Genomic DNA, 15,766 nt, shown 5'->3' on the forward strand with positions numbered 1-15,766 from the left:
GTTTTGAGAAATAAGAGATACACTAAGCATTGTAATGGGTAAAATAATGAATATGACATTGTCCCTGACCTCAAGGCTATTTTAATATAGAACAGGAAGTGTGATGGGTGTTAATAACCGAAACCAAGAAAACAGAAGAGTAGATGCCGTCCACAGCTTCTCACCTTCTCTCATCAACTCTCAGTTCGCCTCAGTCTGCTCTGCACGCGACAGACAGAAAGATATTAAAGCATAACAAAAGTCTCATCCTTTTGGGACCCCTTTCTTGGCCTCCTACTTCATTTCAGAGTAAAATCAAATATCTGCCGGGGCCTCCAACCTCCGTGTAATCTCACCTTTGGCTACTTTTCTGATGTCATTTCAGGCCATTCTTTCCCTCATTCCCGTCTCTCCAGCTACACTAGGTTCTCACTATTCCATAAACACTTCAACTAGTCTTGCCTTGGCCTCTAAATACTTCCCTTAGTTTTCCCCATGGCAACATCCTCTCTTAATTCAAGTCTCTGTGTATTACACTTGGAAGGGGATTGTGTGGGTCAGACAAAAATCACATTGTGTTATGCCTCTGATAGCCTTCTTTATTCTGAATTAATAGAAGCATCTTAAAATGAACCTCGGGTGGAAAAGTAGTCACAGAAGGTAGGCAAGGAAAAGGTTTGCGTGGGGCTGTTGAGTGCCACACCTTTGGATGCATTAGCAGGTTGGGTGTGGTCGGTGCAGGCATCTCAGTTTCATTCTTTCCTGGCACTAGAGACTGGAGCTCGTCTTTCTAGATTGCTTTCTAAAGAACAGGATGTGCCACTTCAAGTCCCTGCCTCATGACTCAGTTGTAGGGGGAAAATTTATATATATGAGAACACCCCATATGGTTATTAATCTGTTGATGAATCCGAGTGCCTTATTAATATCAAGTGGAAGTTATGATACATCACATACATTTCCGCATAAAATATTCATTCCCTGAATGAGCACCCACTGTGGCATCTAAGGCCCTGGTGAACTATTGTGGGAGGAGTCCATGCACATGGGGGTGAGCACAAATAAAGCTCGCTGAGTGCTTGCTTTGAGGTTGGGGTCCTGTTTTTGACATTACAGCCATTATTCAAGTGACAGAAATAAGCAATTACTCTTGGGTTAGCGAAGCTCAGAGAAGGCAAGGTCCTTAAAGACAAAAGAAAATAAATCAACTCATGGAAAACCGTTAATGGTTTACAAGAGATAGGAAAGTAATTTAAACATTTGGGAGATGGTATTAATGATGATGGCCATGAAGATGCTGGTGATGATAATTAACACACATTAAGGATTCACTGCGTCCTATGTACTTTTAAACATAAATTATTTAATTCTCAAACAGTCCTATGGTGTAAGTATCATTATGATCTGCATTTCACTGGTGATAAAATAAAAAAAAAGCACAGAGAAGTTAAATAACTTTATCAAAGTTGCAGAACTAATGATTGACAGGGCTGGGACTAGAATTAAGACAATCTCTCTCCAGATTCCAGGAAATTTTGACAATGAGACTTATACTGGATTATTGTATTGATAATACATTTATGAAGCTAAGTGAAATTGGAATATAGAATACATTTTTGATAAAAAATTATTTACCAATGATTGTATTGTATTTCCAATAGTTTAATTAGGAGAACTCTTAATTATGAGTGACTAATTTTACGTGGTGGTGTTGAGGAGAAAGGTTGAAGTTGGAGAAATGATTGGCTAACCCAAGTCATTTCTAATTACCATGAATTTTTGAACTCTCGGGAAAAGAATCCTTGTTTGCACTAGCTGGCTTTGAGAGAATCACTCTTTGGGAACTGGTCCTATAAGGTACTCTCAATCTTTCCCAGGGACAGAGGGTCTGATACAGTTTGCCATATTGCTGACATATTCCAAATCCCCTTGCCTGTCAAGATTTTGAAAGACATAAAAAGTAGTTTTCAAATATTTAAACCTGGGCCTGGGGGAGACTCTGAGTCTCCCAATTTGAAAGGAAATAAATTGTGTCAAGTGTTTACTACTCAAATCCTCTCTCAAAATTGGCATGTCAGATTTGCAGGAGAGGGTGGATCCTTCATGCCGGTTTCCAGTAATAGCAAGGAGGGAGCCTTTCAGATTTGCAGCACTTAAAAATGCTGAAAGGGTGAGGGAGACTGCTACACAGATTGGATGTCAAGACTAAAAGGTAGCAAGGCAGTGCCAGGAAAATAATCATATTTTTGTTACTGTGTCCAGTTCCCGCTTTTCTTACTGCAGATGCTTTCACCATGAAGTTACAGTAGGTAATTTACAAGAGGAAAAAGTGTAGACAGCAATTCCCAAGCAACCTACCAATACAAAGTCCCCTTAGTTATTTTATTTTAAAATGTATCATTGCATTTTCAAATTGTGAAGTCCAAATACCACAGAGGCATGGGGTCTAAAACATGCCTACACTGCTATTTCTAGGCAGACTCTGAAGTAACCATAGATTTGCAGTTTTAAATTTATCCACTTATCCTTGCAGTTTTCTTCTTATGTTTTTGCATACTTATACATGTACATGAGCACATATACAAAATGGAGGTTTTGTGAACACTCTTTTTTTATTTTTATTTAACAATGTATCTTAGACAACTTTCCATGTCATCTTTTTTCAAAGGCAGGATAGAGTTTAAATATGAGCATGCAGCATAATTTATCTAACCAGTTATATATTAATGAATACTTAGTTTGTTTCTAGTTTTTCTGCTTGTGCTTCTGTTCTTTTTGTTGAATTAAAATATCTTTATTAAATTTATTGGGGTTATATTGGTTAATGAAATCACATAAGTTCCAAGTGTATGATATAATAATAGAACATCTGTGTATTGCATTGCATGTTCATCATCCAAAGCTTGTCTCCTTCAGTCACCGTATAATTGACCCCCTTTACCCTCGTCAACCTCCCCCCCGTGCTTCTCTTCTTAAACACAGGGCTGTGGAAACTTCAATTCTTACTGTGTTTGAGGAACTGGTTCCAAACATACCCTCCTGCCCTTAGCCACCATAAAACTGCACCAAGTACGAGACACCTCTGTTCAGGCATTGGACAGCGGGCAATGCAAGACGGAGTTCCTTGGGAAACTACTTTTGCCTGGACTTGATGCCTGTGTACGGGGCTAAATCCCAGAAGAGCAAGGAGGTCTTGCTGAACTGAGAAATTCTAGGCTGCAGAAGCAGCTGGAATTTGGAAGGAAGGGACGTTTACTGGAAAAAGCAGTGCAGGGAAGCAGGAAGAAGTCTGATGGGTTCCCTGAGGGCCATTGACCAAGTCCTGGCCTCACAAGACAAAGGCACAATTCCAAGAGCCCCAGGAGAGGGCAGCTGCTGTGGAACTGAGGACGAAAGAGATGGAGGAGTGCTGGGGCCGTCGGAGCACCATCCGGCAAACATGGGGGGCCTTGCTGAAATCAGGTAGCTTTTAGCTCTTTCTATTTGACTTATTTCATTTAGGATAATATTCCCAAGGTCCATCCACGTTGTTGCAAGCAGATGGCACTATTTCATCTTTCTTCATGGCTGAGTAGTATTCCATTGTATATATGTACCACGTCTTCTTTATCCAGTCCTCTATCGAAGGCCACTTTGCTGTTTTCTATGTCTTGGCCACCATGAATAGTATTGCAATAGGGTTGCATATACCTTTGCGAATAAATGTTTTCAAGTTTTTTGGGTAGGTACCCAAAAGAGGGATTGCCAGTGGTCATATATGGTAACTCTATTCTTAATTTTTTGAGATACCTCCATACTGTTTTCCATAATGGCTGTGCCAGTCTACATTCCCACCAGCAGTGAATGAGGGTTCTGCAACCTCTCCGACATTTATAACCTGTCTTGTTGATAACAGCCACGACCTGATCAGACATTTCTCCCAAGAAGACACACACATGGCCAACAGATATACGAAAAGATGCTCAACGTCACTAGCTATTAGGGAAATGCAAATCAAACTACAGTGAGATACCACCTCACATCTGTTAGAATGGTCTTTAATAATTAAATCTAATTTTTAAATAGATTTGTTCAAGGCACTCTGTTTTTAAAAATTCTTTTCCTGGATGTTTGTATTATGTACTTTCACTCATGAAAGTTTATTTATTCCTATGGTTTGTAGTTACTTTGCTTTGTGCTCATATCCTTTGGGGGAGTCCCATGAGCCTTTGCACATGAAAATGTTTCTATAGGAACGGCTTCTAATTACAATCAGATCAATAGGAGTTTCGAGAGATTGATACCAGATTTTGTAAATGTCTCAGCAGTATGTTCTCTCACTTCATAGTGTGAATTAGCACCTCACCTTCACATGTGGCACTTGGTTTTGTGTTTTTTTCTGAGGTCTAGAAAACAAAGCTTGTGGAAGGGGGCCAACAGGCTGTTATTTTAAAGGGAGTATAACTGCAGAGAGTAGGAGTGTGGGACAGGGGTGTAAAGCGGGAAAGAACGGAGAGCCGATGGGAAGATATGTTGTCTCTCTGACCACCGCTAAATGTGACCGATAGCTTCATCCTTAGGATCATCCTTCTGAGTAGACTTATAAATTGCGTATCAGTAGGATCGCTTAAGTGTGTTGAAGGCAGGGCAAGGAGAGAGTTACTTAGAAAGGAGAAAATCTGTCCACTGGGGTCTCTAGATTCCATCTCCCATTGGTGAAAAATGTAAGCCATGGGCGTGAACTCCACTGCATGTGCACGGGTGCCCAGGAAGATTCTGCAGTGCTCATCGCCTCATGTCGAACAAGGACGCCCGGGACAGAGGCAGGCAGCAGACGGCATGCAGGCAGGTGGGATGCATTGTGTGGTCAGGAGGCGAGACTCAGTCAGGTCCTACCTGGGTAGTCAGGAGCTACCAGGAGTATAAACGCATAGGCCTTTGGACCCTTGAGAACCTCTTGATAGTCTAGATTCCGGAGCTTGGGAAGAGTGCAAGTCATTGCTAGAGAGATTTCATAATGCCGCCTAGTAGGTTGTGTTCTCACCTTGTTGGGGATATTTTTTCTTTGCTTTTCTCTTGATAACTGATAATCTTCTCCAGTATGTACATGGGTGGGTAGACACATGTCTAGTTCTTTTACTTTCATGGGAGTGGTAGCTCTTTTTTTATGCTTCAGTTTTTATGCTGAATGTCTGAATTTCAGATCCCCGACCTCATCTCATGCGCAGGTATATTTGGCAGGTTATTACAGAGATCCAACTGAGAGACAGTCGCGTATATATGTATATAAATCATTCCTACCTTACAAGGAATGATCAAGTGAGAAATGTGAAACGAGATATGTGTGATTTTAAAAAAATTATGGAATACTATATAGATCTTGTTATATTAGCAGTTATTAATGCATGAAGTTTCAAAGGGGAGAGAAATTCATATTTTTAACACTTCTCGGTTCCAGTGACAATTCCTTAGTGCATAATTTTAGGTATTATCTCACCCAATTTCCAATAGACACGTGTCCTGACTCTAAGGGTGATGTCAGTTCAACACTTTGGTTGCTTTTAAAGGATCTATTATGGAGACATCAAAGACATCTGAAGGAGAATACATTTATAAACCAGACACTATTATTTATTTAAGAAAGATTTTGTCTTACTTTCCATCTTTAAAAGTTATGCTGTTTCCTTCATATGAATCTCATTGCAGATACATCTCTTTCTGTGCTGTGTCAGAACTGGAATGCTTTCTCAACTGTGTAAATCGTACAGCTTCCAACACTGTGGACTAAAAAAATGTGATTCCCCCTTATTAGCATAGATACCAACCCATTTGATAAATTTTAAAATTGTGAGTCAGCTAAATTAATATTAAAATATTTAAAATACTGTACTTGATGTTAGAACTATGACAAAAAATTTAGGAATTACTTTTAACTATTCATGTTATGGCAAAAGACGTAAAACTAGGTAGGAGCTAGCTAGGAAAGACAGATAAGTGATAATTTACCCTAAAGCTGAAGCTAAAATCACACAATGGAGACTGATTGACATTCAAGTAAGAGCCATAGTGGTTTTCTATTTAATTGCCTTTTTCTGTTCCTCACATCAAGGTTAGTTCTATAAGCACTGCAGTTCATCAAAGTTCTTTGTATTCTTTCTTCTTAATTTAACCACATTGATGCCTTTGCAAAGTGGCCCCAGGGAGAAGATCATCCATTGGTAATCTGGGATGAATCAGCAATCGTGAGTAATATACACCAGATTGTTGTGCATTACGTAGAAAAGTTCCTTTCTGAGGAGTTAGGAATGGATAGCCTGAGTCAGTGAAGGACTTAAAAAGTCTGTGGACAACAATTAAAAAATAAGAAAATAATATCTCCTGACTAGAGAATTGTAACAGGAAGACATATGAGAATGCAAAACTAAATTTAAAACCTTGATAAAATCATTGAAAGCAACTACATCTTGTTTGGATTAGTCCACATGGCTGTGGGTTTTCCAATTTGTAAAGACATTTCAGCTTTGAGGTGAAGCTTGCCCCCATCACTCCTTCTCATGCCAAAGTCTCAGGAAACCTTCCAGAATTGAGTTGTTTGTTTAATTCCTTGAGAGTGAGGGAAAAGTCTGTGTATTTTTAATCATTTAGTTGGTGAGACTTGAAAATTGCTCAGTAGCTTTTAATTTACAAAAGGAGAGAGAGAGTCAGCAGGTGATAGAACTACCAAGAAAAGTCAACCTGAAAGAATTGACGTAACATTCTATGAGAAGGAATAATCATCTTTATGGATACTGTATTTATGGAGAACAATTTTTCCTCTTTAATAATAATAAAAGTTTAGTAACACTTGAAAACTGGCTATGTGTTGAATCAACAATCTCACTTCTATCCTAAACCGATATCTACACAAGAGGGTTCTCAACAACGTGACTATACTTAACAATGCTGAACTGTATACTTAAACATGGTTAAAATGGTACATTTTATGTTATATGTATTTTATCACAAGTAAAAATAAAGAATACACTCACACGCTTATTTTCCTACACAGCTTTTGAGGGTCAGGAATGCAGAAACAACGTAGCTGAATGTTTCTGGCTTTGAATCCCTCTTGAGGTTTCGGTCAGCTGAGGTGTCGTCTGAAAGTCTGACTGGGGTTGGAGGATTCATTTTTAAGGTCACTCATTCATGTGGCTATTGACAAAACACCTCGTTTTCTTCTGACTCTTAGTAGAGGGACTTGGTTTCTCACTACTTGGCCTTTCCACGTGGGCAGGCACTGACTCCCTCCAGAGCAAGGGATTCAAGAGTGAGGCAGAAGGTACACTGTCCTGTACCATAGCCTCGGTAGGGACAGACCATTACTATGCTATTGTTCCAGCAGAGCAAACCGAACATGCTGTGAGAGGAGACAGGCCAAGGTTGAGAATTCCAGGAGATGGGGATCCGTTCGGTTCAACTTGGAAGCCGGCTCTGATACCATCCCAAACGGACACTTGTTTCTTTTTGTGGTGACAGAGTATATTATGTTCGACTAACTTATCCATCAAACATACTTTAAAAACTACATATAATATAAAAACAAGTTTTAATACTGTTAGGAAGCAAACAAAGAAGTCAGGACTAGAGAGGCAAGGATAGCTGAAAGAATGAAAATGTTTTGGGCTGATACCTATCTTTACCGGCTTTCTTTCCTCGGAGCGTTTGATGGCTTGTGGCACTGATTATAGAGGGCAAGCGTGAAGCAGGGGCAGTTTTCCTGGGCTGGGAAAAGATCATTTGAGTTTGGGGCTACGTGTTTAACCGAGAACCAACACATATCTAATATTATACCTTTAGACATTGGAGCCAACAATAGGACCTGAGGATGTTGTCCTGAGTGGCTTATACTCTATCAGGATGGGTACCCTTTCTCTGTACCTATTTCGCTTCTTTCCCTTTGGCGTTTGATGAAAATGCTTTGGGTAAATTTTTATATCAGACTGAAAATATATGAGAATTAACTTTGTGGTTAGAAGAGAGAAGCACATACATTTTCAGTGAAGTCAAACCATGATGATGATGGTGATGATGGTGATGATACCTTTTCATTGTTGTCTCGGCCTTATCTTATGTACTCCTTTGGAGGCCTCATAAGGGGATAGATTCATATATACAAGATTAAGGTAGTTCTGGTCTATATACCATCTTTATTTATATAAAGTAAGACTTTGGCTTATTTATCGGGACAACACTAATGCAAGGGTTTTCAGCAAATTTGAAAAGTATATATGACATGTCATCATTTATATTCTACATGTTATGGCTGATGTAAAATTACTTTGGGAGACCTGGGTAGCACTTCAAAGAGAGAGCTGGTTTTATTTATAGAGTTACACATACACAGATATACTTATAATAAATATACATAAAGTAGTTATATAAATATTTAACTAATATATATATAGTTTCATGTGTGTGTGTGTGTGTATATATATATATATATATATATATATATATATATATGCTTCTTTATTTTTATGTGCTTATTACCATGGACAGTCACTGCCAGCATTTTACAGACATTACATTATTTAATCTCTAGAAACTCCCTTGATAAATATATCACTCAAAGTCAGGCTTAATTGCTATGATATATAGAAAAATATATGCAATTATATCTGTCTCTTACATAGTTCTGGGTAAGTGGTCCACATCAGCCAGTATTTTTGTTTCACATGGTCATGTAAGGACCTAATTCCTTTCATTTCTTTTCTGTTCCTTAAGTTATTGTCTTCATTTATGTAGAAAAGTAGATGTCTTAAAATTCAGATTTTAGCTAGCTCAAAGGAAAGGTGTACGCTGCAAAAGAACACAGAGGAGGAATAGTCCGAATCTTAAAAGACCCGGGGCCTAGAAAAGGCACATGTCATTATCCCTCACATCCCAAATGGGGACAATACAGTCAAATGGTAACATCTCAATGCCATGGGGCCAGGACAGAGTCTAGACGTTTGTGGAAAGCTAGCAGTCTCTCCTGTGGTAGCTGTGATGGAGATGCTGGTTGTTTCCTAATATGTATATTCTTCCTTTTTACCGTGACAGTAGAATCCCTACTTTCTGGCTGCACATAAGTGCATCTAGAATGGATACCGTATTTTCCTTGCAGCTAGGTCTGGCCACATACCTACTTCTGGCTAACGGGACACACGTTTTCTGTGCCATACATCTGCCTTTTTTCAACATCTGTTCACCCTTTATTTCTCCATTCTTATTCCTATTTTCCTTCTTACGCCCACATCAGAATGCTGCTTCACTGCACTGTGAGATGGAGGCCATGAGTGAGGAAAGCATTCTGGTTCCTTGCTGCCATTAACCACCATTTCAATCCCAATCCACTCGCTCATGAGAGAGCATGCACTTCAGTCTTCCTTAAGCCTTTGTTACTTTCTGAATTTCTGTCACCAGTAGCCAAATATAACCTTAACCGATATGATTGGTATTGTTTTCTTTATTCTAATGATACATTTATGCCCCAAGAGGTAAATGATCTTGATTTAAGATAGAAACCCAAGGCAGCCTCGCTCCAAATTCAGTGCTTTTCCTCCGGTGCCATTAAGCCAAGACACGAATGAAAACAAATCATGATCTCTTTTAGTAACAATGGGAATATACATACCTCTCTTGAGGAGATAATTTTTGCAAGTTGATTAGTCAAATCACTGAGTGCTGAACTAATTCCTTTTCACATCACTGTGCCAAAAACAGTGCTAGCTTTTCTGTTCTGAGCGACTCTCATCCAGTTAGCAATTTGTAAAAGCTCCAGAATTCTGTGCCTCAAAAGGGCAGATAAAGAACAAAGTTAGATTTGTTGAGTGAAATAAAATACCAAGTAAACAGGGAAATGTCATCAATTCAGAGAATAAACAGTATGTTTATTCTAGTATGTGTCTTGAATGCCTTAGAATGGAAGGATATAAATTGAATCTCCTCTCCCTGTATTGTCCTTTGTTGACAACAGATGTTGTGGACATTAAATCAGTCATTGTGCTTGTGGGGAGATAGGTTAGCTGATCCTTCCCAATGATTGACGTCCTCGAGTTGCACAGAATTGACTGATGGAGAGATGATCTAGTCTTTTGACCTTGAGGCTGTCATATTGATAGTGTCATGGAGTTTGCATTGGTGACAAGTTGCTGACTACACCTGATATTTTTCTCCTTCAGAACCAGAATTATGCAATAAATTGGCAGAAAAAAGTGAAAGCATAAGCTTCAATAAAAGCCTTTTCTCCTAATAAAAACATTAATATTCGTGATGCGTTCTGAAATGCACATTAGGCATATAGTTACCGATAAAGCCATTATCTCGTGTTATAAAATACTCTCATAAAATAAAAAAGATAATATCTTTTATAATAATAAAAAGATAATATTCATTTTGGCAGTGGGGAAAGAACATAGAAGGATGAAGATTTGAGTTCTAGACTGAGCTCTGCTGCTAACTCCCAGAATGACCTTGGGGAAGGAAATCACCCAAACTTTCTAAATCTTATTTTCCACATCTATAAACTAAGAGCTAAACAACCTCTAAGGGCTTTCTCAACTGTAAAATTACAAGGGGAAAAGTCTGGGATTCTATCATCTCAATATAATATAAACTCTTTATTGTGCTAATTTTTAAGAGCAGGAATAACTCCCAATAGAACGACTTTTATCAGTATTTTACCATATGGAGTTATTTTTACTTGAGGGGACATGAGCTTGACACCTAGTTTTTAAAAAAATTTCTATAACATCAAACTATGTAATAATAACTAGAATGGCTCATCACAATATGCTAAGAATTTTCTGCAGTTTTTGAGAAATTGATGATAATAATTTGATTTCACCTTGACTATCACATAATTCTGTGTCAACAGTAACAATAATTAGTCCCCAATTTTTGAAATCAATTTTATTTTAATCACCCATTTGTAAACTTTCCTCCCTGGTAATTATATTGTGAATTATTGCTATTATTTTAGAGACTGATTCATGTTGATGTAAGTAGTGAAATAAAAACATGGTCATACATGGGACTCTTGCAATTTGTAGGGGCGCAGTTTTATTCTGTGACGGCTACTCTTCAGAAAGAACAAAGGTGGAGAATAGAATTGCCCTCCAAACCTCACAGGAACCCTATGATATATAACCTAATACTATGGAGCTCAGGTTATTAATCATTTTGTGTCAATGTATTAATTATTATATATAGACATAAAATGTCAAATGTATGAAAAATTACCAAGAAGAATTTAACAAATGTTCCCGCCATCCAGTTTGTAAACATTTGTATTTTGTTTTAGATGTTTTTTCTTCGTTATAACCTTACTAATACAGCTGAAGCCTCCCTTTAACTAATGTATCACATTCCTCTCCTTATCTCCCAAATATAACCCCCTCCTAAAGGTGTGATGAATTGTTCACAGCTACACGCAATATGTATACTAGCTTTTACATTTTTTTCATTATTTTTATTTATTTATTTTTAAAAAATCACCTTATTGATTTCAGAGAGAGAGTAAGGGAGAGGGAGAGGGAGAGGGAGAGACAGAAACATCAATGATGAAAGAGAGTCATTGATCGGCTGCCTCCTGCACGCCCCCTGCTGGGGATCGAGCCCGCAACCCGGGCATGTGCCCTGACCAGGAATCGAACTGCGATCTCCTGGATCCTAGGTCGATGCTCCACCGCTAAGCCACTCCAGCTGGGCTCTTCATTATTATTATCTTTCTTACAATTGATGCCACTATTTGAATCTGTCTCATTCTTCTTTATGCATCAAACATCAGAGAACAGTTAAAAGCCAGCTTTGACCATATATCATGAGTTGGTAAGAATTGTTTCCCTATCTGCCTTCTTGGTTTAGTATTGCTTTCGATTTCTGGGTAGACATTGTATCTAATTAATGGCTTAAATATATGATAATATTTATTTTTAAATTGATATTTATTGTTGAAAGTATTGCAGATGTCCCTTTTTCCCTCCATTGACCCCTTCTATCTCACAGGCTTCCACCACACTGTGTCTGTGTCCATGGGTTATGCATATATGCATATAAATTCTTTGGTTCATCTCTTCCCACTCACTCACTCACCCACTCACCCCCACCTTCCCTCTGAGACTCCTCAGTCTGTTCCAAGCTTGGAGAGTATTATGCTAAGTGAAATAAGCCAGGCAGAGAAAGACAAACATCATATAATCTCACTTATATGTGGAATCTAAAGAACATAATAAGCTGCAGATATATTTAAATGCACTAAGTAGATTTATAATATGAAATACTTCTAGCAGGCCTACCACACAATTCATAGTTAGCTATTATTTTCATGATTATTTTGCATTTCCATAAGCAATAAGGTTTATCATCTCCTCATATATTGATCATCTGTTTGAGATTACTTGTCCATGAATAACCCAATAGATCCCTTAGAGAAATATTAAAACTATAATCATATTATCCTCTCATTTAATTCTATTCCTACCTTGCTAAGCATTTTTACTTTTTATCATGAATGAGTGTTAGATTTTATCAAGAGCTTTTTAGCACCTATTAAGATGATCATAGTTTATCTTCATAAAATCCATTAAGGTGGTTAAATATATTTTTATATTCTTAAAAAATATGATATATTTATATTCTTGGAATAAACCCCAGTTGGTTGTAATGTTTTTGTACATTGCTTAATTTAATTAGCTCATGATTTATTTAGCATATTTGTAGCAATATTTATAAATAAGATTGGGTTATAACTTTCCTTTATCAAACTGTGCTTGCCCCGGTTTAGTATCAAGGTGATACTCACCTTGTTTAATAATTTGAATGTATTTTTCTTTTATATGCCTTAGTACAGGTTATATAAAATAGACATTTTCTGTTTCTTGAGGGTTTGAAAAAATTTTATTTAAAAGCCTTATTAATATAGAAAAGTTTTGGAGCTTGCATAGCTTAAATTTAGGGAGTGTCAAATGAACTATGGAATTGCCTCCACTGTGTTACAGTCTTGTTACCTGAGAGAAAACCATAAAAATCATCACTACATCCTGTGAACAATCACTCCAGAAGAATCCCTATTACGCTGCTGTCCAATGATATTTTCATTACCTTTAATACTTTCTTTTAGGATTTGGAAACCATAGGATCAAATTTCTCCCTCTGCAAATTGATAGGCTCTTTCTTATCAAATAATAAGAAATGTGTCACCCATTTTGGTACTCTGTTTTCCGTTTTCTTTTTAATACCCACCCTAGGATATGTTTTTATTGAGTTTTAGAGAGTAAGAGAGAGAAACATCCATGTGAGAGAGAAACATCAATAGGTTGCCTCCAGTACGTGCCCTAACTGGGCTTGAACCTAAAACCTAGGTATGTGCCCTGACTGGGAATGGAACCCCCAGCCTTTTGGTGAATGAGGTGATGCTCCAACCAACTGAGCCTCCTGGCCAGGGCATCCTTTCTTTTTAAACTTCGAGGATCAGAGGCTTTCCTGGTGTGTCTTTGGGACCTTGAGGTCCTCAGCCTGTGTCAGGAATGGGAAGAGACAAGAGGGCAGAGAGCAGATATGAATTCTCTGTTTTACTGTTATTTTATAAATGTTAATTCATTTTTTCACATAGAAAATATTTTGAGAAACCATTTTGTTTCTATTAAAATATTAGAAATCACTGAGTTTAAATTCAGCTCTAAGTTGGCTAACTCCATTTTTTAAAAAAAGTTTTGGTTAAAGTAGTGGTTAGAAGTAGTAATAGAATAAAGCCATAAAATAAATTATGTCTTAATCCTTTAATCCCTATGACCTCTGACAATTTACCTAACATTTGTATGATCTCATTTTCATATATAAAACGAGACTACCTACATCCTGAAGTTGTTGTAAGGCAACACTGAGATGACATACTTGGCACCCAGTGAGCTATAAAACAGTAGCCATTTGGAAAAATGTGGCCAGGGGTTCTCAGTCGTGGCTGCAGAATAGGAACATCCGGGGAGCCTGTAAAACTTCAATACCTGGGTTCCACTCCTTCAGACATTCTTTTATAATAGTCTGGGGTATAGCCTGGGAAATGTGAGCTTTTAAAATCTCCACGTGATTTTAACCTATAGCCAAGTTTGAGGAAAACTAAGTTAGGTACACTGTTTTCAACAGAAAGAAACTCCAGATCTGAAGGTCAAAAACAAAATTCATCAGAAGCATATAATGTGGCTCACCACGTTGAAATAGAACAGCAGAGTACTACCTTCGGGTAGACCAGGTGATCCAGGTGCATGAGCTAAACAGCTATCTTTTCAGGGGTAAGTCAGCCCTGGGCTTTTTTTTTTTTTTTTTAAAGTGTTTGTCTCCAAACTCACTGTTCAAGTTTCCAAACTTGAGAGAGAGTATTATTGAACTGGCTTGAGCCATATGCTGTCTCCTTGGCTAGGATACTTGTTTGCTAGACTCAAAAAACACAAAGTAAAATAATGGAGAGGTAATTCCTCAAATGGGACTGAGAAGTGCTTTTATAAGAAGAAAATATAAGATGAGCTCAGCAGGCTAAATAAATAAATAAACACACAACACCCTTATTACTGGCATAACAACCTTCCTATTTCTAAAGAGTTTTTAATTATATAACTGTACATCTACATTTTATCTGTTACTAGTTCACAGCTCGTAGAAAATAGTCCCAGTAGCACCTAAGAAAAGGTATTGCTTTATAAATAGGGGCTAATAAATGAAGCAGTGAAAAACTTAATAGTAGCTGTCTAGGACCTCAGTAGCTGCACAAATTCTGTGTTCTGACTATTGTTCTCAGTGCATACATGATAGATTATCTGAATCATAACCCCCATTTCTATGGTAATTGAGTTTGGATATCCATTATTCACTTCTGATGTTATCTGTGTCCTGAGGTATTAATACAATATGGTGTTAGTATGATGCTCCAGGAGTTATAGATAGGCAACATTTATAAGAGGAAGGCACACAAACCATAGCAGGTGGACCAAGCCTGGGTGAACATGAGGTAAACCTTTTATAGCAGATATTCCGTACCCCCCCAAAAGATAATACCAGTGGCCTGATTTATCTATGTAAATAAAAGGCCAGAATTAAATAAATTTGCTATATTTATGGACTAAATAAAGAATGAAGTCACAATACCCTTAGAGATAAAAGTAAAATTAAAGCTAAAAGGAATTTTGAATGTATACAGAAAGTTTCCTGACCTTGGCATTATTCTGTCAAGAAAAGTAAGCTAAGGAAATCAAAATCTGACTGTGAAACCAGCTTGCGTATGTGTCTTATATACATCACATCATGGTTACCTAACAGAAAGACATCTATAATGATACAACTAGTAATTAAGCCAGCTAATATTTTTATCTTTCACACCCATGATAATTTAATATTCATAATTAGCAACATGCAGGATATTCTTTAATAAAGAAAATAGATGTTTTTATCATAAATAACCTCAGTTTTATAACCCTAAATTTTATTTCACACATTTTGTTTTCAAAGATAAAAATTCTATAGGTTAGGAACAATTTAAATAGATGGAGTTTATATTCTGAATGATAATGGGGAGTTAATAATCAGCCATAATTGGACTCTTTGGCAAGAAAGGGAGATTAAAGTTAAGAGATAAGAAAGCATGAGGTGGATAGTCTGGATAAAACTTGTCTCTGAATCTAGTTTGAGGCTAACTGAATATGTAATCCCCTGTGTTGTACATACAACTGTGTAACAATCCTAGAACAGGTCCCATTAGATATGAAGCCCATTGGAGTTGGGGCCCTTCTCCCATGAT

The sequence above is a fragment of the Miniopterus schreibersii genome (genome assembly GCF_964146895.1).
Source record: "Miniopterus schreibersii genome assembly, chromosome: 12".
Lineage (NCBI taxonomy): Eukaryota > Metazoa > Chordata > Mammalia > Chiroptera > Miniopteridae > Miniopterus > Miniopterus schreibersii.